Source organism: Anolis sagrei, chromosome 4, assembly GCF_037176765.1.
Source record: "Anolis sagrei isolate rAnoSag1 chromosome 4, rAnoSag1.mat, whole genome shotgun sequence".
NCBI classification, from domain to species: Eukaryota; Metazoa; Chordata; class Lepidosauria; order Squamata; family Dactyloidae; genus Anolis; species Anolis sagrei.
The window spans coordinates 126,875,888-126,900,468 of record NC_090024.1 but is presented as its reverse complement, the minus strand read 5'-3'; the positions used below and the strand labels follow the sequence as shown (position 1 = coordinate 126,900,468).

Below are 24,581 nucleotides of genomic sequence, written 5' to 3'. Positions count from 1 at the left end.
GGAGTAATTTATCACCCTATCTGTTTAATTTATAGATATCACACATGAAACAAAAAGCAGGATTAGATTCAAAAAAATGAAAATCAGGGGAAGAAGCTTTATCATTTTGCGGCACCAGATTATTACTATCAGAAATAGAAAAATAATGATGAAAGTAAAGAGGGAAAAGTGCAAATTCAAGGCCACAGTTGAATACTATATTGAGAAACAAAAGTAATATCCACATATGATTTCCATTACTTTAAATAGAAATAATCAAAGACCTAGAAATAGGCAAATGCTTTCTGTACTAAGTCATTAATCAAAATTGAGTCTGTTGTCAAGAAGAAAACTAACACTTGGAAGGATCTAGATAAGATCTTCAAGTGTAAAGAGACATAATTAAATGTCAAAGTCAACTCATTGGAAATGTGGAGCTGCAGGAGAGTTGTATAGATACCATGGACAGCTAAAAATATAAATGAATGGATCTTAGAGCAAATCAAGCTCTCTCTGAAAGTACAGATAATTAAATTGAGCCCGTTGTGCTTTCAGCATATTATGAGATACCGTGATTCATTGGAAAAGATAATAATACTCAACCAAATGGAAGGTAGCAGGAAACAAGGAAGACCGTGTTATAGGTAGATTGATTCAATAAAAAAACAGCCCAAAGTTTGCAAGATGTGAACAGAGCTATTGGTGGCTAAGACTTTCAGAGGTCTCTCATTCATAGGGACTTTATAAGCTGAAGCTGACTTGATATTAAGTAAAAGCATCTGCAATGCAAGGAAGGATGCCCTCCGTTTTAGTCCAACAACATCTGGAGGACCAGTGATTCCCATTCCTGTGTGATGGAAAATGTGACTGATTTAAGTTGTTAAAAAGCCTAAAAGCCATTTAGATAGGAAACTACATCACCAACTAATAGTTTTCTTTAACAGAATCTCAATTTATTGGCCATCATCCAGTCTGTTAATATACCATAATAGAAACTTTGGGAACTTATCAAAGGAAAAAATACAAAATTTTGGGCCATCTTCCAGGATTCCTTATTTATGTAAACAAAGCAGGTTTTGTCCTTGAAAAAATGTTTAAGTCATCACAAGTCTGAACATCTGGCATTTCATCTTCTGTTACAGCTTAAACCTTATGGTCTTGCACTGCTACCATAAGCCTAATTTCGGGAGGGGAGGGGAGGGGAGGGGAGGGGAAGGATGCTGTTTTTATGTGTGTTTTTACTTATAGGTTAGTGTATAGTTTTTGTTTACTTTTGGTTCTTATCTGATAAATTATGACTTTATATTCTGTAGCATCCATAGTTATGGTGATATTTCTCAAACTGGTATTCTGGTTATGTGGACTACAGGTGCTGGTAGTGTATATCAGTTTGAAGTGAACTTTAATTTCTAACCTACGTGAAAACAAGAATAGACAACCAGTGACCCTTTGAATTTGTCGGAGTACAACAGGGTATTTTGTTTACTTTACAATTTTTTGTGTACAAAATAGATTTTCTGATACAGATGACATAAATAATGTCAAAATTATCAAGCCATGTAAGTTTTTTTGAGAAATTGCCAATTTTGTTTTAAAATTATTATGAAATTATGAAACATTTTCTTTCTCGGCAGTAATTTACATGATTTTTTAGATTGTTCATATCTTTGACAGCCATAACCAACATTATGTAACATGTAACAGAGACTCAGTCTGTTAAAATACCACAAAAACACATTTCAGATCATGTAAAAACTTGCTTCAGCATGCCAGAGGCATGGATACTAGAGGATGAGAAGAAAGGTGTTGATGGCGATCAGATGCAGATGGAAGCTGATGCTCGTCCAGACTTTGTGCCATCAACATCTAGTGATCCTCATTTTATATCCCAGGCAGAGCTGAACAATCTGGTAAGAGATTTGGGTTGATCAAAGAGTCAGGCAGAGCTTCTTGGATCAAGGTTGCAAGGATGGAATCTTTTGCCATCCGGTCTGAAAATCTCAAAATTTCTCCACTGTGATGAAGATTTGACAAAATATTTTAGCCAAGCGAACATGGTTATCTTTCGCTGTGATATCAATTGATTGTTGTGTACTCTCAGATATAACCACGACCCAACAGAATGGTTATTGTTTATTGACTCATCAGTCATAGAATCATCAAGCTGGAAGAGACCACTTGGGCCATATAATCCAACCTACAGGAAAAGCACAAAGTATCCCCGACAGATTCTTAAGTTTGAAGGCTGTCTTGCTGCACAACAGTAATGTCTACCCTTCTATACCTGCCATACATTCTGTTCATATGAAAGAAAAGATGAAAACATGCAACTTCTGCTGAATCGCCTTCAGTAATTGAAGCACAACTGGAATTTGTATGATGATCTTAAGGTAGTTGCAATTCTACTGGGCCTGCAGCTTGGTTACATGAAGTATTCCTGTTTCCTTTGCATGTTGAATAGTTGAGCAAGACATATGGATTATATTGGGGGAAAATGGGCTCTCCACAATAAATTGGTTCCAGGGCAGAAGAATGTTGTACGTGACCCATGGGTTGATCCAAATAAGATATTTCTTCTGTCTTTACTCATTAAATTCAGGCTAATGAATTTTTTGTTAAGGCAATGAACAAGCCAAGTGAAGCCTTGATTTATTTGTGGCAGACTTTTCCTGCATTAGTGATGCAGAGATAAAAGAGGGTGTTTTCATTGGCCCAGAAATCCGATATGTGATGAAGGACATCCACTTTGATGGTCTTCTACAGGGGGCAGAACATGGTGTGTGGACAGCCTTTAAGAATGTTGTTTGTAACTTTCTAGGCAATTATAAAGCACCAGATTATGTCCAACTGGTTGAAAGTCTGCTTCAGGCATACCACAAAAACAAATCAATGAATTGCTGTAGTTGTCAACTTTCAGTATATTTTCATCATGTGGAAAAGGTTCCTGTAGAATCAGTCCCTTTCCCTTTTGCTTTGTCACACTAATCTATCTTGGTATGAAATAATTCTTTTTACAAGCTAGGAGCTGTTGACAAGCTAGAGCACTTTAGAGAAGACAACATCTACATGCCATACTTTTGGAGGGAGTAACAGTTGAAAAAGGGAGGGGGGAAACCTCATTTTTCTTTTGATATACAGTAAACAAAGTCTTAGAGCAAAGTGCAGGAGCTGCTGTCTAAAACAGAGTTAATTAAATAGGAGAATGAATGGGGAACCATTCCTTTGAAACTGAGTGATATAATAGGCTCTTTCTAATCTACTTCTGATGGAAAAAACAAAACAACATGTTAATAGTTATCTATTAAAAATTAAAGCTCTTTGTGAAAATTGAATGCCAATAGCTTCTTTCACGAGAGCTGTGCAATTTTTAACAACAGTTTGGTAGGAGAAAACCCTTTTTTCTTGGTACATTGATCAATTCATTTGTTTAACTTTCTCTGCTTTTTTATTGAAACATTTTGAATCTTTTGAGGAAATGCCTAATTACCAGTTGTCCATTTACTAGTGTGGTTATGGTAAATAAAAGTTTCAACTATGATCTAATCAAATATGGTGGTAGATGACGTTTGGAAATAGTGATTTACCTTGGAATGCCTATTGAGCTTTATGACAGAGAACTCTTTTATTCCAGAGATTTCCATACTGTATCTCACTACATATTAGTGGGACAGCTGCAGTGTGCAGTTGTGTTGCACGAATGTAATGAGTCTATGTGAAATAAGCAATAAATCATATATTTTTAAATGCAAATTAAAGATTTTCATAAGATATGTTCTGTTCCCATTCATTTTATTATTACAATACACACAAACACACACACACAACCATATCTCTTGTAAGGGGTTGGTTTAACTTCTGGCTTGCTAGTAAAACTGAAATACTGTGTTGTGAAATGATGCATGTCTAAAAAGTATGTCACCTACATGAAATGTTTGGAAAGCCGTGATCTATTCATTACACAAGTCATTATGGTCATGTCCCCACTATTCCATATAGCATTGCCTGACATTTCACATCAGGGTATTCTCTTTGCCTTTTTAAAAAAGAAAGAATTTGAAACATGTTTTGTAATTGGGTGCAGACCTCGGGCACTTCTTCAGCATTAATGAACAATGGAAGAATTCCCTTACAGAAGCTCATCTTCTCTGTGCCTCAGTCATTGTTTGTGTCTGATGAAAACATTCTTCTCTCATGTGACTAAACCACTGAATAGGAACTTTTATTTACTATTCAACAATGTTCAGATACAACTAGATAGGCAGGGGTTTGTATTAGGTTGCAAAGTAAACATTTCTGAATAATATACGTTGGGCTAAAATAGTTTCAAAAATGCCCATGGCAAGTCTAATAACATTTAAACGAAATAAGCTCAGAGTAGGGACATATTATTTATTATTTACTAGCCATCCCCTGCCACGCGTTGCTGTGGCCCACATGGGGGTTCTGTGTTGGAGGTCTGGCCCAATTCTATCGTTAGGGGGGTTCAGAATGCTCTGTGATTGTAGGTGAACTATAAATCCCAGCAACTAAAACTCCCAAATGTCAAGTTTCTATTTTCCCCAAACTTTACCAGTGTTCACATTTGGGCATATTGAGTATTTGTGTAGAGTGTGGTCCAGATCCATCATTGTTTGAGTCCATAGTAATCTCTGGATGTAGGTGAACTACAACTCCAAAACCAAAGGACACTGCCCAGCAAACCCTTCCAGTATTTTCTGTTGTTCATGAGAAAACTGTGTGCCAAGTTTGGTCCAATTCTATTGTCGGTGGGGTTCAGAATGCTCTTTGATTGTAGGGGAACTATAAATCCCAGCAACTACAACTCCCAAATGACAAAATCAATTTTTTTGAGTGAAGGACATACATTGGGCTGTTAGGTGTCTTGTGTCCAAATTTGGTGTCAATTCGTCCAGTGGTTTTTGAGTTCTGTTAATCCCACAAACGAACATTACATTTTTATTTATATAGATTTACAGTATTTATATACCGCTTTTCTCACCTCTAGGGGGACTCAAAGCGGTTTACACATAGATAATGGCAAAAATTCAATGCCTTACAACTACAATAGTAAAACCACACTTTAAACATAAATCATATTAAAAACAGCACATTACCAAATACCAAAACAGTTATTAAAACATATAAAGTATTTGCAACAATGTATGCAGTGACTTTTTGTGCCACTAATAATTAAAAGAATAATAGATAAGCTGATTTACCAGCAATCTGGTTGCAGATAAACGTCACGTTTTTTTCTTTTATAGCTACTTGTGTCTGTTGTTAATTGGGAACAATTCCCTTGTGATATCTTAGGTTTGTTAAAGAGACTACTAATAAAATCTTCTGCAGCTATGAATACACTATTATTCCCTGATTCTCGTCTTATATCATTTCTGTTCAGGTCCACAGGAGACTCCTTATCTTTAATATTGAAATTTCATTTTCAGAAGCAAGGAAGTATTTTGCACTATCTCCCATCATGCTACCTTTGGGAAACTTCAAAGTTACCAGAAAATACATATGTCTTTTCTCACTGTAGTTGAGAGATCCTGGAGAAATAGGCAGTAGAGGAAGTCTGCCTGTTTTCTTCATTGCTCTGTATTTGTAATGTGGAGGAGGCAAGGGGATTGTTAAGCTGTGACAAATGAAAGGAGGTGTTTCTTCTAGACTGCAAGACTAAGCCAATGCCAGAAACATGATACGTACATTGGCTCTCTTTTCAAATGTTTATTAGAATATTTGACACTGAAATATTTGCATTTCAAGAGTTCAATGCAAGTTTTGTTGGACTAGCATTTTTTCTCCTTATGAATACCAGTCCTGTTTTAATATAAGCTTTCCACCAGAGTTTTGTGAAATAAATGAGCGGTAAAGTTAGTATGTAGACCCTAGCATTCTCAAGCATGTGTACATTTATCTGTAGGGTTATTGCAAATATAACTCTGGCCTTATTGCTTGTTAAATTACCTCGTCCTGTGTTCTCATTCAGTTTTTTCTTAGTCTATTTCCTATAAAGTGGTGTTACTTATATATATTATCTCTCTTCTTTAATTGTAATCATTCGTTATGGTTTCTTATAAGGGTAGTATCTGCAAGTAAACGTCCCTTGCACAAGGTAAAGAATAATGAGTTTTATTAATGTACTGTAGAATCTCCTTCATGGATTTCTCTACTGATTGTGCTAATAATAATAATCAAGAATTGTAACAAATTGTGAACAGTTTGTTTTTCTTAGACCATACTCAAACTGTGTGTGCATTACATATGTCCTTAAGTCGTCTTTCAAAAGGGATTTCATAGACAAGGAATACTCAGAGGTGTATTTCAGAGTTCTGTCCTTCAGCACTTGGTAGTCATTGGCAGTCCATCCAAGCTATAAACCGAGCTGACCCTGCTGAGATTCCAAGATCAGATGGCTTCAGTACATTATGAGGCATGTATTTCTGAAGCAGATTTGCAGCTTTCTTTGCTTGCTAAGATCTCTGCTGTCCGTAGTTAAAATCCAGCAGATGCTCCAGTAATTGAAGTCACGTACAGCTGGCTGAAATTCTTCCATGCCAGAGTTTCTAATTTAGAGGATGAGAGATGTACTAAACATTTCTATCATCCTGAAAACTCTTCTCTCTCCTTTTTCATTCTTGTTAAAATAACCAACCACACAGAAAGAATATAAAGATTTGATTTCATTCACTTTAATCTAGCTTAGAATGTGTGTTACAGATTGGGTAGCATTTTAAAATGGTAAGGTCAAACTATTCTTAGCCAGTAATGGCCTCAATTGGACACAAATGTTAAACCATGCCCTACTGTTTCAGAAGCTTCACTATATAGCTGTGTGAAGGCATTTCCTTCTATATTTTAAATTAATTGGAGCCTGTCATGACATTTGAACCCAGATGAAATCCTAATGATGGTTTGTTGAAATAAGCCAGGAATGGGGATCATATAGCCTTCTAGATCAGTTATGAGCAGTCATGTATGGGGAAGGGCCAGCTTGTAGGTCAATCCAGCAATATCTCAGGAGCTTGAACAGGAATCCCTCAGCACCACCTTCTGTGTTTGTTCGCCCAGGAAGGAACAGAGCTACTGCAAAACAGTAGCTCTATTCCTCTATGTCCCATTTTAGCAAGGTGGACCATGGTAGATGATATCAAAAGCTGCTGAAAGGTCCAATAGAACCAGAAAGGACACACCTGTCAGCACCAAGGCAACCAAAGCTGTCTCTGTCCCATAACCAGGTCTGAAAGCAGATTGTCACATATCTTGCTTTATGTGAATTCCTTCAACAGATGACTTCTTATTAGTGATTACCATTTGTCAACACTTTGTCCTCGAGTTTTTCTATAGCAGTATCATCATTAAATGCCATTGACTCAATAGCAGCCTGAAGGCATTCTGCAGCTATAATGTTAATGGATTAGTTAATTCATGTAATTGGGGAACTGTTGTGGAAATGCATTATGCAACAAGCTGAGGTTCAGCATTTGCCTCTGTTGCTTTGGTAACACTTGTACCAGGTTGTTGTTAGCGTGTTAATGTACATATGGAATTTTAAGTATAAAGTGATAGCTGTAAATGCGCAAAAGGTGTGAAACTGAACCATGAACCAGGAAATATCTGTCATGTATTTATTCAGTCCAGTCAGTGTATTTCATTGATAAAAATACTGACTTTACCTGAGTATAGTTGTATGACATCCTTTGTTTGCCTGGTGCCTCCATCTGTCTGCAACTTCAACTCTTCAGTGAGATCTGTGGTGGTCTCTTATTTTACAATACACACATGCACACATATACAAAAACGACATGCATCAGTTTTTGTATGGTGATCAGTTACCTAAAATGTAATGTATATAGATACGATGTGCATAATATACAAGTACCAGCAGTCCCCGAGTTACAAAACATCTGACTTACAAATGACTCATAGTTAAGAATGGGGGTGAGACAACAGAAAGTGAGAGACATGTATCCATTCACTCCAGGAAGAGTTATCATGGGGAAGAAGTTCTCATCTGGAACTTTATCATCAATCCTTGTTTCCACAACATCAATTTTTTCAAAATCCCATTATCACAAGGACATAAAGTGAGGTGAACCTTTCTGAACAGGGGCACAGAAAGCAAAACAAACACTACGGCGGTGTTAACCCTTCCCTATGCTACCCTATGGCTGGATTTACACTTAAAATGTACTGTTCCAACTTACAAACAAATTCAGCTTAGGAACAAACCTACAGAACTTATCATGTTCATAACTTGGGGACTTCCTGTATAGTCATTTGGAAACTAGGTTTGCTTTATTCAGTGGAAAAACATGGATCTGTCAAAAGCAGGCACAAGCACAACTGACCTGGAATATTTTCTGTACGAGGATCTTTTAAAATGAATTAACTGCAAAAACACAATTTGTGTTGCATCCACATCTCTTTTGTTTTGTAAACTGCTTTCCTACTCAATGTGTTAAATCCTGAACTGGGTTGCTGTGAGTTTTCCAGTCTGGAACATAGTCATAGAGCCTGGAAAACTCACAGCAACCCAGTGATTTCAGCCATGAAAGCCTTTGACAACAAATCCTGAACTCATTGAAAAAAAGTTGGGAGTTATCACATGTGTTGTTAGAAAAAAGTTGTTGTTATTTTCATACTTAAGTTGACCTAGAAGTCCAATGTGCATATAAAGGATTTTATTACAATGTTCTTTTTGTTTGCTCAGCATTTGAGCTTCCTTGTTATCCTCGTTGTTTCTTCAAGGAACACTTTGAATGCCTAACCCCATTTTGTCCTCTAACAGCTATTCGATGTGGGTCAGGATGAGTGGTAGTGATTGCTTTAAAGTCACACAATGAGCCCTATGCTGAGCAAGTATTTTAACATATAACTTTTGTCATATTGGCTCTTGTATGTTTGTTAAATTCTATATTTATTGCCTCTGCTGTATAATTAACTAATTGTATTGTTAAAGCCACGTAGAACTACTATATGTGACTGGTATGAAATACATTCCTAGTTGTGTGAAGGCTTGATGGTTACTTCATCGCTGAGAGGTGGAATCTCTTTTTCAAATCACACCTCCATTTTCAGAATATCTAGAAGCATATATGCCTTCCCCTTGGATGAGGAGTAAAAGTTCCAGCTTTAAAGATTCTTTGTTCTTCATTTTTAACCACTCGAAACATTCCTTTTATTTCATTCTTTTTTTTCAATCTTAGTGAAGATTTCAGTGACAAGTCTGAAGCCTTCATAACTTTTTCTTTCTTATATTTTAAAACTTTTCAGCTTCCCTTCCATCTGAGAAAGCCTTTTACATTCATTGTTAGATATGGAACCTGTTCACCTATTCTCCTGTTTCATTGTGTTACTGTGGAATAAACTAAATTTTTAAAAAGGTCTTTTCATTGTTCTTTTTAACGTGAAAGCTAAGTCTGTAGCTTTTGATTTGCCTTCTCTTTGATTTTCTTCTCCAATATTTAATAGTAGCAATTAACACAGTGAAAAGTCCTTGTAGTCTCAACTTGGGAAATGAGAAGCTGGCACATACTGCCCTCTGCCCGCTGCAGATTCTTTTCAGCTTTCTTTCCTATGATGAATCCCAATAACTCTCCTTTCTTTCCTTTACCAGTTCAATTTTCCTCTTCTCCTTCCTCCTTCTTTCTGCTTCAAGAGTACCTTCTGAGGTTTTCCTATTTCTAACTTTAGTATTTAGTATTCATTTGCTATAGCTGGCATTCGAAGCTTCGGTATACTTCCGTAAACTGCCTTTCTTTTCATAACCTTGTGGAGAAACTATCCATAATTTTTTTACAAAAATATAAAGATAAGGCAAATATTTTCTTTAAAAATGATTTCTAGCGATTATGTATTTGTTTTCCTTTTGCTTTTCCAAAGGCCGATATAGTGTCCTATACAGAATTGAATTGGTCAGTTAAACATGAACACTGTTATTGGTGTGTGCCTTGAAGTCATTTTTAATGTATGGCAACCTTAAAGTGACCTTAAAGTGAGTTGAGTTTATTTGCTATAAGTCAAAAATGACTTCAAGTTACATAGCAACAAACTCACTTCTTCTCTAGAGGTGTTAGTGATTAATTAGAAGCTATTTGTCATATTTTTTAATTATTTTATTGTATTGGTCAGACCTCACTTGGAATACTGTGTCCAGTTCTGGGCATCATGTTTCCAGAAGTATTTTGACAAGCTAGAATGTCTCCAGAGAAGGACAACCAAAGTTATCAAAGGTTTGAAAGCCAAGCCCTATGAGAAGTGACTGAGACAGCTGGATTTGTTTAGTTGGAGAACTGAAAGGGGACATGATAGTCATGTTTAAAAGTTTCAAAGTATATTACATTGAGGAGGAAGCAAACTTATTTTCTGTTTCTCTGGAAACTAGGGCACATAACAATGGATTCAAAATGGAAGAAAATAGATTCCACCTAAATATGACTGTGGTTTTTCGTTGAATTTGACTGGATGACCCATGTGATCTCTTCCAGCTCTATGATTCTATTATTTTATTAGGAAACTATTCCTAAACAGTGGAATATGCTCAATGTATTGTTGAAGGCTTATTGTCCAACAACCCAGTGGAATATGCTGTCTCGGAGCATGATGGGGTCTTCTTCTCTGGAGGTTTTTAAACAGAGTGCTTCAGAAAATATTTCAATTTTTTCCTCTTTGGTGGTAGGCATTACTATAAGAAAGTGAATTAGGGATAAAACATCTGTCTAGCTGTTAACTCTGTATTTATTTAACATGGGAATGTGTTTAAGGAGAATTTATAGCACTGCTGCCTGTGTAGTGTGTATTAAGTCTGTGCAAAAATATTGTTAGTCCTCATAAGTGGAATTAAATTCGTACTTACAACACAATATCCAACATGTGAGCATGGCCCATGCCAAAAACTTAAGAAGCAAAATGTAGCCAATAGTTTTTTGTTTGAATTTTGTAAACCTCGGAAGCTTCCCAAAGTCAGTTTCATTTTTAGCACAAGCAAGCAAAGCAAAGCCAAAAAAGCTGTCATTCCTCTTTAAATTAATGGCCTCTTGCCATCAGGATTGGGAAGCAAGCAGGGAGAAAACAGAGTTCACTAGAAAAGAAACTGAGAAAGCACAGAATTCTGAGAAATGTAGTTTGGGAAAGTGAGGAGCCCCGTGCCAGAGAATTCAAAGGCCCTGCCCTAAACTACATTTCTCAAACTTCTATTTCTAAAAGCAGTCACTTATAGTTCTTTTCTCTTTTGAATGTTGCTTCCTCTCATTTACTCTTATTTGGCTGATTATTTACTTCTTCAAATTCAGTTGGATATGTTTGTTCTGTGTCACTTCATATTAGTTGGAGGTAATGATTCCTTCAGTAATTCTTTGGCTTGTAAACATTTTGAATTAATTCAACCTTCCAGATGAACGTTTTACTGTAATTTAATTTGATCATCATGGAATTTGTTACCCGTCTATATAGATATGCTGCTTCCTCTCTCCAATACAGTAATACCTAAAATGTATATTGGAAACCCAGTACTGTTTGCCCATGGTTCTTACCTATCCATAGCATCAGTTTGGGGAGAGTGGCTCCACTTTATGTCTGCCTTCTATTATTCCTTATTTAGGGAAGAATGTGTACCAACACATTCTTCCCTAAAAGGATTTTTTTCCCTTCTGGGTCATTGTTTGTGGTTCTTTCAGATTGGGCACACACATTGATTTTCATTGTGACTTGTGGAGAGCAACAGGATGGGTTTTGGACCTTGAGTAATTCTTATTATTTCTTGGTCTAAATCTATATCTTCTCACTTACAAAAATCAATTATGTTTTCAAAGTTAATTCAGGGGTGGGGGAACTAAAGTTTTCCATGACTACCAAAAGCTTGTGAAATACTGTACTACTAACCCCTTAATGGATTTAAAAGTTAAAATATGCTTCTGTTTGACTTTCTGGCTTATAAGTATTTGACTGTCCATGCATTTAATTGCCCATGTTTTTTGTAATAAATTATTTTAGAAAGAGCGCTTTTTGAATTCAGAGTCTGAAATAATAATTTAAATAATTACTAAAGTTATTTAATTTTCTTAATTAAATGCAAATTATCAGAAAGGTAATAGTGGGTATTTGTATAGTCAGAGGTGATATCTGACCCTTAAAATCTCTCTTGGAAAAGTTGAAATTAAATCAAGACTTCAGAAGGCAATTTTAGTTGTATTACTTACATATTTAATAGCATTACGTAGTGCACTAGATTCTCTTTCTTAGGCTGTATGCAGAAAGATTAATAGAGAAAACATAACTGACAAAAATGACTTGATAGTTTTAATACAAGGATATGGAAAGCATCAGGTCATAACACTAGGTTTTGGGTGTTTAGACAAGTTTGGGAATATTGGAGACAGGATAGGCCCTTCACTCTAAGTTGCCCTAAGGGGACCTATCCTATCTTCAACTGAAATACTAGCATGTAGGTAATTTAAAAATAAACCACTATTTCCACATACTACATAGTTTTAACTTGAACTATGGTATACTTGATATGTTGCTTTGGACAGGAAAAGGTTTTATGGATGAGTTCCTTTTGAGAAAAGAATGGCGGGTGGTAAGCCCAAGCTTTCTCTAGTTCTACCAAACCAAACAGTTGGCTAGTTTCTCTAACACAGTGGTTCTCAACCTGGGGTCCCCAGATATTTTTGGTCTACAACTCCCAGAAATCCCAGCCAGTTTATCAGCTGTTAGGATTTCTGGGAGTTGAAGGCCAAAAACATCTGGGGACCCCAGGTTGAGAACCACTGCTCTAACACATCCAAAATGCCTCCACCTTCTGCTCCGAAATGTCCATTTGCCAGTGCCTAGGAAGGACTGGGTGGTATGTTATGGTGGTAAGGCTCAGGGGCCTTCATTTCGCTTTCTGCTAAATGATATTTAATCGACTGCATAAGATGCTGAATTACTTAGTGTCCTTACAATGTGCATTGTCTTCTGTGTGTGGTGTATGGTGAAAGATAAGTTCCTGTCTCAAAGAATTTCAGTATAAATGCAACTTAATATAGAGGAGTAAAAAAAAAAATCAGATTCCTCTGAGACAACAAACATCTAATTCTTTTTAAGTGTCGGCTCTGCATGCTTTTATAAATTGCCTTTTTCTCAGCTCTGTTGTTGGTTATTACTTTGACTGAGGGCAGGTATCACACAGGGCTAAGAAGCAGACCTGTGATTCAGATTTCTCCTCTGCTGTGAATTCACAAAGTATCTCAGGCAGCAGTGTCATAGGAGCTGTTGAGAGCACAAAATAAATTGCTACTTTTTGGTGTAGGTTGAACATTCAGCTGCATCAAAACAATTGATGGATGACATTCAAACACTTTCTGTACATCTGAAATAACGATGCGTCATTCAGTAAGAATGTTACTCAAAGGCACAAGCATAGTCTCTATGTAGCCTGCCTGGCTTGGAGCACACAGCGTTTATTCGTTCACAGCCAGCTGTGTTCTCTGAGAAATGCCATTTGTGTTAATTCGTCTCTCTGTAAATATGGTTTGATGCACAAGTGCTAAAAAGTGCTGAAACAAATGAAAGCAGTTAGAAGTTCCATGTGAGTGGTGCGTAAGTAGCTGCTTTGATTTGTTGCAGCACTTTCTAGTTCTTGAGATATATGCTGTTGGAGACCAGGTCTGCCCCCCCCCCCACCTACCTACCCCTCACCGGTCCTCTGTATGCCATATTTGTGCTCATTAACTACAAGTGTCTCTTTCTTTCCCAAACTATTGTCCAATAGCCCTTGGACTAGCATCAGTCCAAGGATCATCCTCAACATGAACAGTGTTTGTATGTTCTTACGTGGATGTTTTGTTTAGATTTATGTTGTTATAGAATTTTGTCTATGTGTAGTTTAATTTATTGATGCTAGGTTTAATTTACTCATCTTAGGCTTTAATTCAATGTTAGGTTTTGATGTTACTTTCATATGCAGGGTTTTTCTGGGATTTTCTGTTTTATGTAGACATTGAATGTTTGCCATTGTTATGTTGGAATCCGCTCTGAGTCCCCTCGGGAAGATAGAGCGGAATATAAATTATTATTATTATCATCATTGTCATCATCATCATGGTATACAGTAGACTCCTGAAAGTGACTTTTGATTCATTATATAGGGAAAAACTCTGGCACAAATTGCAGGGCATTATTGTAGACAGGAGACTATTGGCTCTTATCCAACTTATGTACAATAATACCTTTTAGAGATATAACCAAAATGGATTTTTAACTGATCCCATTAAAACCTTCATGAGAGTGAGAGGGGGTTGTTTACTTGCTCCAAAGTTATTCATCTTTTATTTAAATGACTTAGCTTCTTATCTGGAAGATCTAAGCTTCTAAGGTTTCATTCCCCCAAACAAACAAACCAGCACATCTCCGTATTACTGTATGCTGATGATGCCATAATTCTCTCAAGGATACCCATCAGCTTTGCCCTTTCCCACTTGCTGAAATAGATTCTCTAGAGAACATATGCTTTGTAGATGCCCTATCTATGAAAAGCTCCATAAAGGTATCCTCAGTCAAATAGTGGTAAGAATGGCTGGCTCGATCACTAAAGATATATTGGACTATACATTAATGGATAGTGATATCAGAATTACAATATTAATGGCCCTCTTCTGTGCATCAATTTGTAAAATTAAAAAATGACATCCTGCAGTCAGATAGTATGGGACAAAATGTTTTTAACATTGTATAGTTTAAAAGTCTAGGTTATCTTTTCAAAAAATTTAGAGTATGGTTTTATACGTATCCTAACTTAATGTAAACACTGTACTGAGGTGGATGGATGATTGTAAGGGAGGATTCTATACTGGTTGCTGACTATGAATAATGATTTGATTTGATACTGCCTATTTAATTTCAGATGTCTGAATAAGTTCCATCAGAATATTGAACAACTGCCTTCCTGTGTACAATTTTTAACATGGCAATTTTAAATGAGACATGTTAATTATGCTTGTATGGGAATTTGGCAGTGCAGAGGATTGGATCAGAACGACAGAAACCTTTTAAAAAGGTACCATCCTGTGGAGGGTGGATGATTCTTGGGTGCCAGCATCTCATCTTTTAGGTGACTAAGATCCTGTTACTTGTTCTGTCCTCCATTATTAGTGTGCTGTTTTTTGGCTAGCCTGTAGCCTACAGAAGGTTTCTGCTTACATTAAAAAAAAATCAGGCATCCTTCCTGTTCTTTAAGAACGTTCCCTTCGCTTCAGTGTACCCATAGACTTCAATCATTTTAGAACTGCCCAAATGTTCAGACACACTGCAAGCTGTTACATTATAGTATCACCCATTTTTTCATTATCGTTTAAAGAGATCAGCCTTCCCTTTCATTGCCCATTTGGGCAAACTTTGTCTCCAACAAGAGTAAAAAATGTGTTCATAATTACCATGTTTATAAGTCCCTTAAATTAGGTTTCCACAAATCCTTTTCCAGTTAGCTAATGTTTTTCATCTTTTTAAAAACAGTCCCATCTATAACCATCTTTTTATCCACCACTTTTATGAATTATGAGGAATTTGTTTTCACATAACCAAAATACAACATCGATCTGCATCCCCCCCCCTCCTTCTCTCTTTCTCGGATCCTCAAAATAATTCAAGACAAACACCACTGTTACTTATAAGTACCGTATTTTCCAGCATATAAGATGACCGGGCATATAAGATGACTCCCAACTTTTCCAGTTAAAATATACATTTTTGGATATACTTGCCTTATAAGACTACTCCTCTTCCAACACACACCAAATAAAATTTTTAAAAGCATCAGATTTGATTTCAATATGGAAATTTTCTTATTACTGTACCTCCTTCTCTACCTCTCAGATCTCGCACATGCGCACCTGCACCACTTCACTGCAGTCTTCAAGAGCAAAATCTGAGAGGTAGAGGAGGAGGTACGGTAATAGAATACAAGGGCGGGCCAGACAGGTAAAAGAGCTGTGTTTTCTGGGCCCAAAGCCACTGTATCTCTTTTTACCATACCCCGGGCGCCCCGGACGCCTGCAGCTTGCACCTAACCCTAACCCTTCACTTACACCTTCCCGGTGAGGCACCCCTTCACCTCACCATCAGGACCGCATTAAGTCCACAGATCCTGATGAATGGATTTTATTCTACCATACTTGTACAGTGTCACCCTTAATGCTTTCATACAGTCGCTGCATACAGCAGGGACATGGCCACTACCATTTTTTAGCTCCCTCCACCATATGCAGCAACCACAGATTCTCCAATCTAGATTGGAAGTTTCAGCACCTGCTCTATAAGATGACTCCCGGCACATAAGATGACTCCCAGCGTATAAGACTAGTCCTATGTATAATGCTACCCCCGCGTATAAGACAACCCCCGCATATAAGATGACCCCCGCATATAAGATGACCCCTGACTTCTGCAAAGATTTTCTTGGGTTAAAAAGTAGTCTTATATGCCAGAAAATACGGCAATAGTTTAGAAAACTAATTGGTAGTGTTCAATGCTGCTTGGGTAAGCCTATATCTGTTCTTTAACAAATTCAGTATTGGAATTAAATTTTGAAAGGTATTGTCAATTGCTGCCTGGTAGGAAGAAATGTTTCTATGTGGAGTAAGTTCCACTATGGTCAATATCCATTAAAATAAATAATAAATAAATAAACACATGATCTGAAACACAAAGAAAAAGGCTCTGTAGATGTTTCCCATTAAGTTATTTTGCTGTTCCCCTTCAGTAAGTTAGCTCTTCAGTGATTTCTCACGCTACTAAAATCTATTGGAAAGTTAAGGGGGGGCGGATATCACAGGGTCATGTCTCAGTTGAATAAATGCTGACTGAGGGTACATCTACACTGTATTATTAATGCAGTTTGACACACCTATAACTGACATGGCTCAAGACTATGGCATTCCGGAGTTTGCAGTTTGGTAAGACATCCAGCACTATTTGTCAGCAACACCTTCCATGCTTCTATATCTTTGAGCCATAGCACCCAAGGTGTCAAATGGAAGTTTCAAGAGCCTTTTTAAGGTTAGATAGAAGGCTTTGGGGTTTCTTTTATGCTGTGTCTAGTACATTTACTATATTTAATGTTTTTTCATGTATATATGCTAAATGGGTGGACTGATGTGCTTGAAGATATAATGTACCTTGGGAATATGTAAATCCAAGGGTGCAATAAGAGACCGAATTAACTTTCAGTTGCCTATACTTATGATGTAATATATGCTTGCGGGGAATGCTTCTGTTGCCTCCCCAGTTTTTTTTAAAATAGATTTTTAGTACTTGCTTATAGCATAAGCGAGATTGTTGGAACTGCTCTTGTTTTTAATATGTTTAAATGTATGTAGCGCAGCCCTGGCTTTAATGGCTGTTGGACCATTTCAGAAATACTAGTACATATGAATAAAGTAAAGTAAAATATAAATAGTTACTGTACAATGGCTCCTTGGTGAAGAGGGATGGTAATATAGGCTATGGTTAGACATGGCAACATGAGACAAGAGTAAGTTGAGCAAAATGCTCCTCAATTCCTTCCATGTGTACTTACAGAAAATTATTTTTAGGAATGGTTGGTACTGTTGCTTATTTTAACTGGAATTTGTGAAATGATTATAATTTTGCTTCTTTAAAGCTGCAAAGGCAGGCCTTACATGTATTTAAAGAGGTTGCCCTGCCACTTGTTCTGACATTTGGAGTTAGGACGCCAGTCTAACAAATGTGTTTTTTTCCTTGCATATTTTAATTACTTGTTTGCTGTAACTTTTTTTTCGGGGGGGGGGGGGGATTATTCAACTGCAGTTGTCAGTGGCCTTCAAAACTTGCCCTTGAGGATTGTGCTGCTAAAAGCTGCTCAAAACTTACTTAAACAAGGCTGTGGTGAAACTGGAAGACTCAATTGTGTTAGCAGACATCAGCTAGTAAGACAGTGGAGTTAAGCCCTAGGATGCATTGGTCAAATTGTGTTGTTTAAATGCAAGTGGAAAAACATGTCAAGGTGGTGACAGAACAGCAGGTAATGTTATGAAGGAAGTGAAGTTTCTTTCCCTGGAGTGGACGCATTTTTCTCGTGACTTGTTTATAAGTGCTAAACTGTATTAGTGTTGACAGTTCCAGGAAGTGTATTTGGTAGAGGGCATATTCTTAAAATAGCTGTCTTTTGTACGGTTTTAGCTTTCATTTCTCAAGAGCCTTTCTGAAGAATTTTGACATGGGCCCAGACGATGGTTAGTAATGATGTGCTCCATTTGTGCAATAAATAAGTACAGTGATTGCTGCAATTCAAGGCTGATCTTGACCTGTGATTCACAAGGGCTACATGTGAAAGATAAATGCCCCAGTGAACATGTTCCATGGGAAAAGGCTCAAAGAGCTAGATCTTTTGACCCAGTTTTAATAGTAAATCAGAGAACGGGCAGAATTGCATGCTTAGCATTAGACTGAAAACTAGAGAAAACTCTTACACCTATATCTGTAGAAGAGGAAATTGCAGCAGAAGAGGAAATTAGAAACAGGGATGATGGATCTGCTCCACTAGCTGAGCTGCAATTTTTCTCCCAAGTGCTTGATAAATTGTAGGAGGTAAGAAACACCAAGAAGCTTTTCCATCTCTCTATCATCATCCAAAACCAGTAGGCATAAGTTAAACCCTCTCTTTTTTGAGTCCTCCTCTCCTATCAGAGAACTCAAGATTTAATTTTGCTTTCATGGATGTATAGATAAGGGACAGAAGAAGCAACTTATTCCATCCTTACTACAAATTGGAAGCTACTGTGTTTTAGGAGGAAAAAATTGTGGAAGAAAAAGAACAGGATTTCTGATTATGACCAGAGGCAGGGGACTAACTAATAAGCCATAACGTTTCTGGAATTTTCATTGGAAAAGTTCGAAGGAAATTTATCAGTGAAATAACTTGCTTAAAGTTAGTATAGAACCTTTTTTTACCTTAAAAGCCTTTGAAGAAAGTATGAGGGGTTTTTTTTTCAATAATGTTTCTACCTTTTTGTCCTGGTTCTGGAAATGTGGAGGCTCTGCAAGGATCTGCAATTCTGGTAAACTGTAAGATCTCCATAAATGGAATTTCATATACTACTTGTCCCCTCATGTTTTCTCTATCTACTTTCCATTCCTTAATGGAATTGAAATTTCTTAATGCTGGTAACATTTGCTAAGTAATCTCACTCCCCCCAAATACCATTTTGCTTTCTGAATTCTAAGATGCCTAAGTTTATAGTCTCTGGTGGCCATTGAATCTACAACACTGTTGTCATCAATTTCAATATAACTGAGAACTTCACAAAACATCAACATGTTTGAAACACCTGGGAATGTGATTTCTACCTTTCAGGATCAATAAGCATTTATACATATATACTGGAATATTTATATATGAGGAGAACATTTGTACAATTTTTGAATTGAGTCTACAATATTTATTTAACATTAGTACATCAGTTATTATTTCTGTAACATCTCACCTGCTCCTACCATATCTGCCACATTTTCTACCATAACATAACTTGTAATCAGGCATGTAGCCGGGGGGGGGGGGGGGGGGGGCTTGAGGGGCTTCTGCCCCCCCCCCCCCCAAATTCTCATGGTGGTTCGCGAAAAGGCCTTACTGGTGCATTATTTAAACTGTTATGTTTATTCATATCATGATCTGATCACCATACTCAATATATCCCATATGCATGGGGGTATTGGGGTAATGATACAAAGGGTTTGCTAGGCTAGACCCTCTTTCACTCAGACTCAGCCCCCCCCCCCGAAATTCAGCCCCCCTGAAAAAAATCAGCCCCCCCCCCCCCCGAAATGAAATCCTGGCTACGGGCCTGCTTGTAATGCACATGAAAGAGTTACAAGCATGTACCCAGCTTGTAACTCTTGAAAAAAGAGATCATATTAGTTTGGCATGACTTGTTTTTGATAAATCCATGTTGATATATCCCATTCTCCAAGAACTCTGAAAGATGATTGCCAGTGGTTCTGAAATAACTTTCGCTAGTTCCTTCAATACTCTTGGGTGTAGTTGATCTGGCCCTGGGGACTTGAATTCATTTAGAGTGGCCAGGTATTCCAGGATGACTTGTTTCCCTATTTGGATTTCCCCTAATCTTTCGTCCAATCCATGTTGCTGAGGTTGAGGACAGCTTTCTTTTTGTGAGAAGATTGAGGCAAAGAAGGCATTGAGTAGTTCTGCCTTTTCCCTCTCTCCTGTCAGCATTACCCCATTTTCTCCTCGCAGAGCCCTATCACCTCTTTGTTCTTCATTTTTCTACTGATGTCAGCAAAGAAGCCCTTTTATTGTTTTTAATGTCCTTGACAAGCCTGACCTCGTTTTGTGCCTTAGCCTTGCGAACCGTTTCCCTACAGGAGTTGGTTATTAATTTGAATTCAACTTTGGTGATTTCTCCCCTTTTCTACTTCTTGTGCATGTCTCTTTTGAGTCTTAGCCCAGTTAGAAGTTCTGGATTCTTTGCACTTGTCTTATTGATAAGGTGTGCTTATAGACCTGTGGTCTTGGAGCTCTTTGCAAGAAGAAGGAGAGTTGCATATGTGCTTCTCAGGCAAGAAGACACAAACCTTTGGGGTATGTGATCACTGGGTGTTGGGTGGGGTGGGAATGGTTTATATTGTCCAGAGTACTCCTAAATGTTTACAGTATCTACTTGCTCTTTATGTTACATTTTTTCCTCCATCATCCCACATTACTTGCAGCCCTAGAGATTAGGAGCAATGGGTTCAAATTACAGGAAAGTGGATTGCACCTGAACATTAGGAAGAACTTCCTAAGTATAAGAGCTGTTCAATAAGCCTTCCTTTGAGGCTTGTAAACAGAGACTGGATGGCCATCTGTTAGGGGGACTTAGCTTATGTTTTTCCTTCATGGCAGGGGTTTGGACTGTGCTTTCCCTGCATGGTGGGGGGTTGGACTGGATGACCCATGTGGTCTTTTCCAACTCTGTGGTTCTATGATTATTAATTATTTCATAGACAGTGTTGAGTCCTTCTGAAACTATTGTTGAGAATAAAATTCATTTTGGGCATCTGTTATTATGTCGAAATGCATTTGAAGTCTCAGAGACAGATTTCCCTTCTGAGAACAATTTCTTCCCTGCTTCCCTACCAAGTATTTTAGTAAATGAAGATTAGGTTTTAAAATCAGCTTTGAAACATTAATACTCTGGGGAAAATCTTGTTAAACCTTTAAGATTATTTGTTAAGGATTACTTTAGGGATTTTTTAGTGGAAACAAATTCTATTGGAAACTTTAAGTTTTAATAGAAACCTGCATTATCCCCCAGTCCTCCTCTATTTCACATGTAATTCCAGAACAATAGCCAGTTATCTGTGGTGAGCACTTTGAAGGAGTATGTGAAAGCCTGTTTTAAAACTGATGACTGTATGGTCTGGGCATTTGTTTGTTCAATGTTTAATACATCTTTGTGTGTATGTGTTATTATGTCTCATACAAAATAACAGAGAATGGCTTTGAGTGCTACAGAAAAAGGTTGGGCATAGCAAAGTGATAGAACACATGCTTTACAGTTGAAGATCCCAAGTTGAATTGTAGGCATAGAATTTCAGGATGAGCAACCTTTGATTTGTAACTATTCCTAGCCTAAAAGAGAAGATTTAAAATCATTATCCTACAGAGAACTCAAGGTCCACTAGTGGAATGCATCCTTTGGTTTAGATCCCACTTATTGGGCCCATTTATCTGGAGAGAGCACTAGTATGACTTTATTTTTTACAGTACATTCATATGTTTTCACTGCTGTAATTCACTTCTTTAAACATAGTGGGTAGAATCCAGTACTCTGCTGGAGGAAGGCAAACTCCTACAATAATCTTCTCTGCGTGGTCTCCTATATCCCTCAAAAGCTCCTCCAAAGGATAATAAGGGTCCTGCTGAATACTGGGATTGTCTGAAAGAATAACATTGTATAATGATTCATTGCAGATTAAGGTACAGACCATGTTTGGCAGTTCCTCCAGTCTTCAGGAGAGACTTTGGTACATAGAAATGGGAGCGGAAGAGGGGAATGGAAGGGTCTGTTCTGTGAGCTTGCGTTTCATTGATATAGTATTGAATTTGACCTTGACTACCGTGTTGTCATGTGTAACATCTTTCCCTTTCTGAATTTAATGGCAACATAATTGCACATGCCATCATGCTTTTTTATCTCTCATAATTCCTTTCCATCTCATGAATGCCTACTGGGCATGCTTTATTTTAAAAAGCATCAATCAGAATAGAACAGTAGGAGCTATCAAGTTATTGCTTGCAGTATTTCCCAGATGTCCAATTAAATATGTAAACAGCATTGACTGCTTGACTTTCTTTTTTTTAAAAAAAATATATACCAATACAAGACATGTGTGTGTGACCATTTTTCAAAATGATGTGAAAAAAGGAATTTAAAAGGACTTTGAAATGCTCCCAAGCATTTTTTTTATAAGTCAGTCGGTCAGATCCCAAATCAGTTATTCAAATGGAAGTGCTAAAATCAATCTGACTGAAGTTGGTCATGAGTGGCTTAACTCCATTTATTTTCAACTGATGGCTTCTAAGTATAACTAAATCTAGACCCAATGACAGAATTCAGATCATAGCCTATTTAAATTCTTCTGGTTTCTGACTCCAGAAATGTGACATATGGAGTGAGATGTAAATAGAACAAACTATGTAGATATAAATAGGAAAAAATAATTAAAAATCAGAATTTTGAAACACAAGTAAAATAAATGTTTCAGAAATATTTCCACATTTAATTACACATGAGTATATCCAAAATATTTTAGACATACCCCTTCCTCAATATGTTCATTTTTATGAATCCTTTTATGCCTAAAATTAGTACACTTTTTGTGACCTCTTAAAAAAAGTGAATACAATTTTAGTACATTCTTGTATAGAATGGGACATGAGCATCCCTGGATTTTGGTATTCACAACAGATACTGGAACCAAACCTCAGTAGAGATACCAAGGGTCCACTTTAAAATCAGTCTGGACAAAGTTCCTCTCCAAAGTTCACTGTGATATGAGACCCACCGCGTAGTATCAATCAAAATAGAGGACACTTTCCCAATAGTAAAAGTATCTGGGGGCCAGGGCCAACACAAATGTCTGGCATTCTGCCTTATTTGTGTGATCTAGCTCTGTTTCGTTCTTTTATTTAAAAGAAATTAGATGAAGCTCTGAGCGATGTCAGATAGCTAGGCAATAATGTGAAGAAAAACTAGTCCTCAGTCCATTGCAAACTCATAGAAGAAGGAGCTCACCAAGGAATATTTTACCAAGAGTTTTTTAAAACTTAAGAACTGACCCTGCTGGGCAAGCAGGACAATCCAAGGAACTATTTCTTAGTATTTCTCTTCTTTGATTTATTCATATTTAGATCCTTTTTACTCTAAAATGCTCATCGGTTTTTGAGAGTGTTTAGGTCAGGAGTGCAGTTTTTCCCCTCCATCCCCCAGTAGAGGCACAGTATACATGCGTAAATGTAATTCTTACGAAATTGTACAATTGAGCGTGCTAATCACAATTCAATTTAATGCAGTTTTCTTAGAACTAACTCCATATACATCAGGCAAAATGTAGCTCAGTTCAGTTCTTTATATTCACAAATATAATTGGTAGGGCCTATTTTTATGTATAGTTTTTCTGGACATGCCCATTTTTAAACTTTGCTTTTATACTTTTTCCCATGGAGAATGTTATAATATAATCTGTCCACTTTCCAAATGATTAACAGAGATTTAAGCGTTGTGGGCATATCTTTGTTAACTGAAAAACTATTTCTACTTACAGTTGAAGAGTAGGATCCTAGTTAAGAGAAGACTCCTCTCCCTTTCCCTTCCAGTTTCCTATCTTGATGCCAGAAATCTGTATACTACTAATGACCATATTTGGAGCCATGACAAGGTTTTCTTTTAAAAGTTGACTCAGGGTTTCTGTGGTGTCTTTTTGCCTTTGGTCTGTCTTGGGAATTACCAGTGCATGCATACCCAAGAAGTGATACACAGTTTGAAACTCTTCCAGATACATTGGCCGACTCCAGTTCCAAGGCTTCCCACTGCATTTGCAGGTCAGTTAGGATTCCTGTGGTCTGCATCTCTTGGGCAGGAGTGTAAAAACTGCCACTGTAGCCTCCAAAGGAGAGGCTGGAAACTGTGGCAAAGTAATTAGAGACAAAAGTACATGCAACAACTCAGAAGCCTGCTGAAAACCCATTTTTATTTTCTGAGGTTATAATTTTAAGCTAGGTAGCTATGGTTTTGCACCTCATTAAACAAGGTTACTGGCTTGTAGCATGCTTATGTATATCCGTGCCTTTCTCAGTGCTTTTCTAATGATAAGAATTTTGCCTAGCTTGCAAAATATCCTATATACATCTGTTTATATTTGTCATGTAATTGTGCAAAAAAAAATACAGTTTGGTATTGGACTGCTTTTTTCCCTTAAAATGTTTTAATAGTTAACATGGATCCATAACTTAGAAAAAATGTCTGGATAATATAATAATATAAACAGATTATAATGTCTAAAAATTACCACTGTATAATATTCTAATTGTATTACCAATT

General features: G+C 37.1%; 1 protein-coding gene and 1 long non-coding RNA gene across 3 annotated transcripts in view; one reads left to right on the top strand and one right to left on the bottom strand.

Moving 5' to 3' along the window:
- Positions 1–23,862, bottom strand: part of LOC137096819 (uncharacterized) — a 30,388-nt gene extending 6,526 nt beyond the window's left edge. Inside the window, exon 1 of one of the 2 annotated variants that reach the window (XR_010909745.1) lies at positions 23,804–23,862. This is a non-coding gene — a long non-coding RNA (uncharacterized lncRNA). Of the gene's footprint in view, positions 1–7,655; positions 7,743–23,803 lie in introns of those variants that run through there. The other variant, XR_010909746.1, reaches the window with a different exon arrangement.
- The window catches only part of RASAL2 (RAS protein activator like 2), a 298,400-nt gene that overhangs the window by 38,450 nt on the left and 235,369 nt on the right, over positions 1–24,581 (top strand). The window lies entirely within an intron of this gene.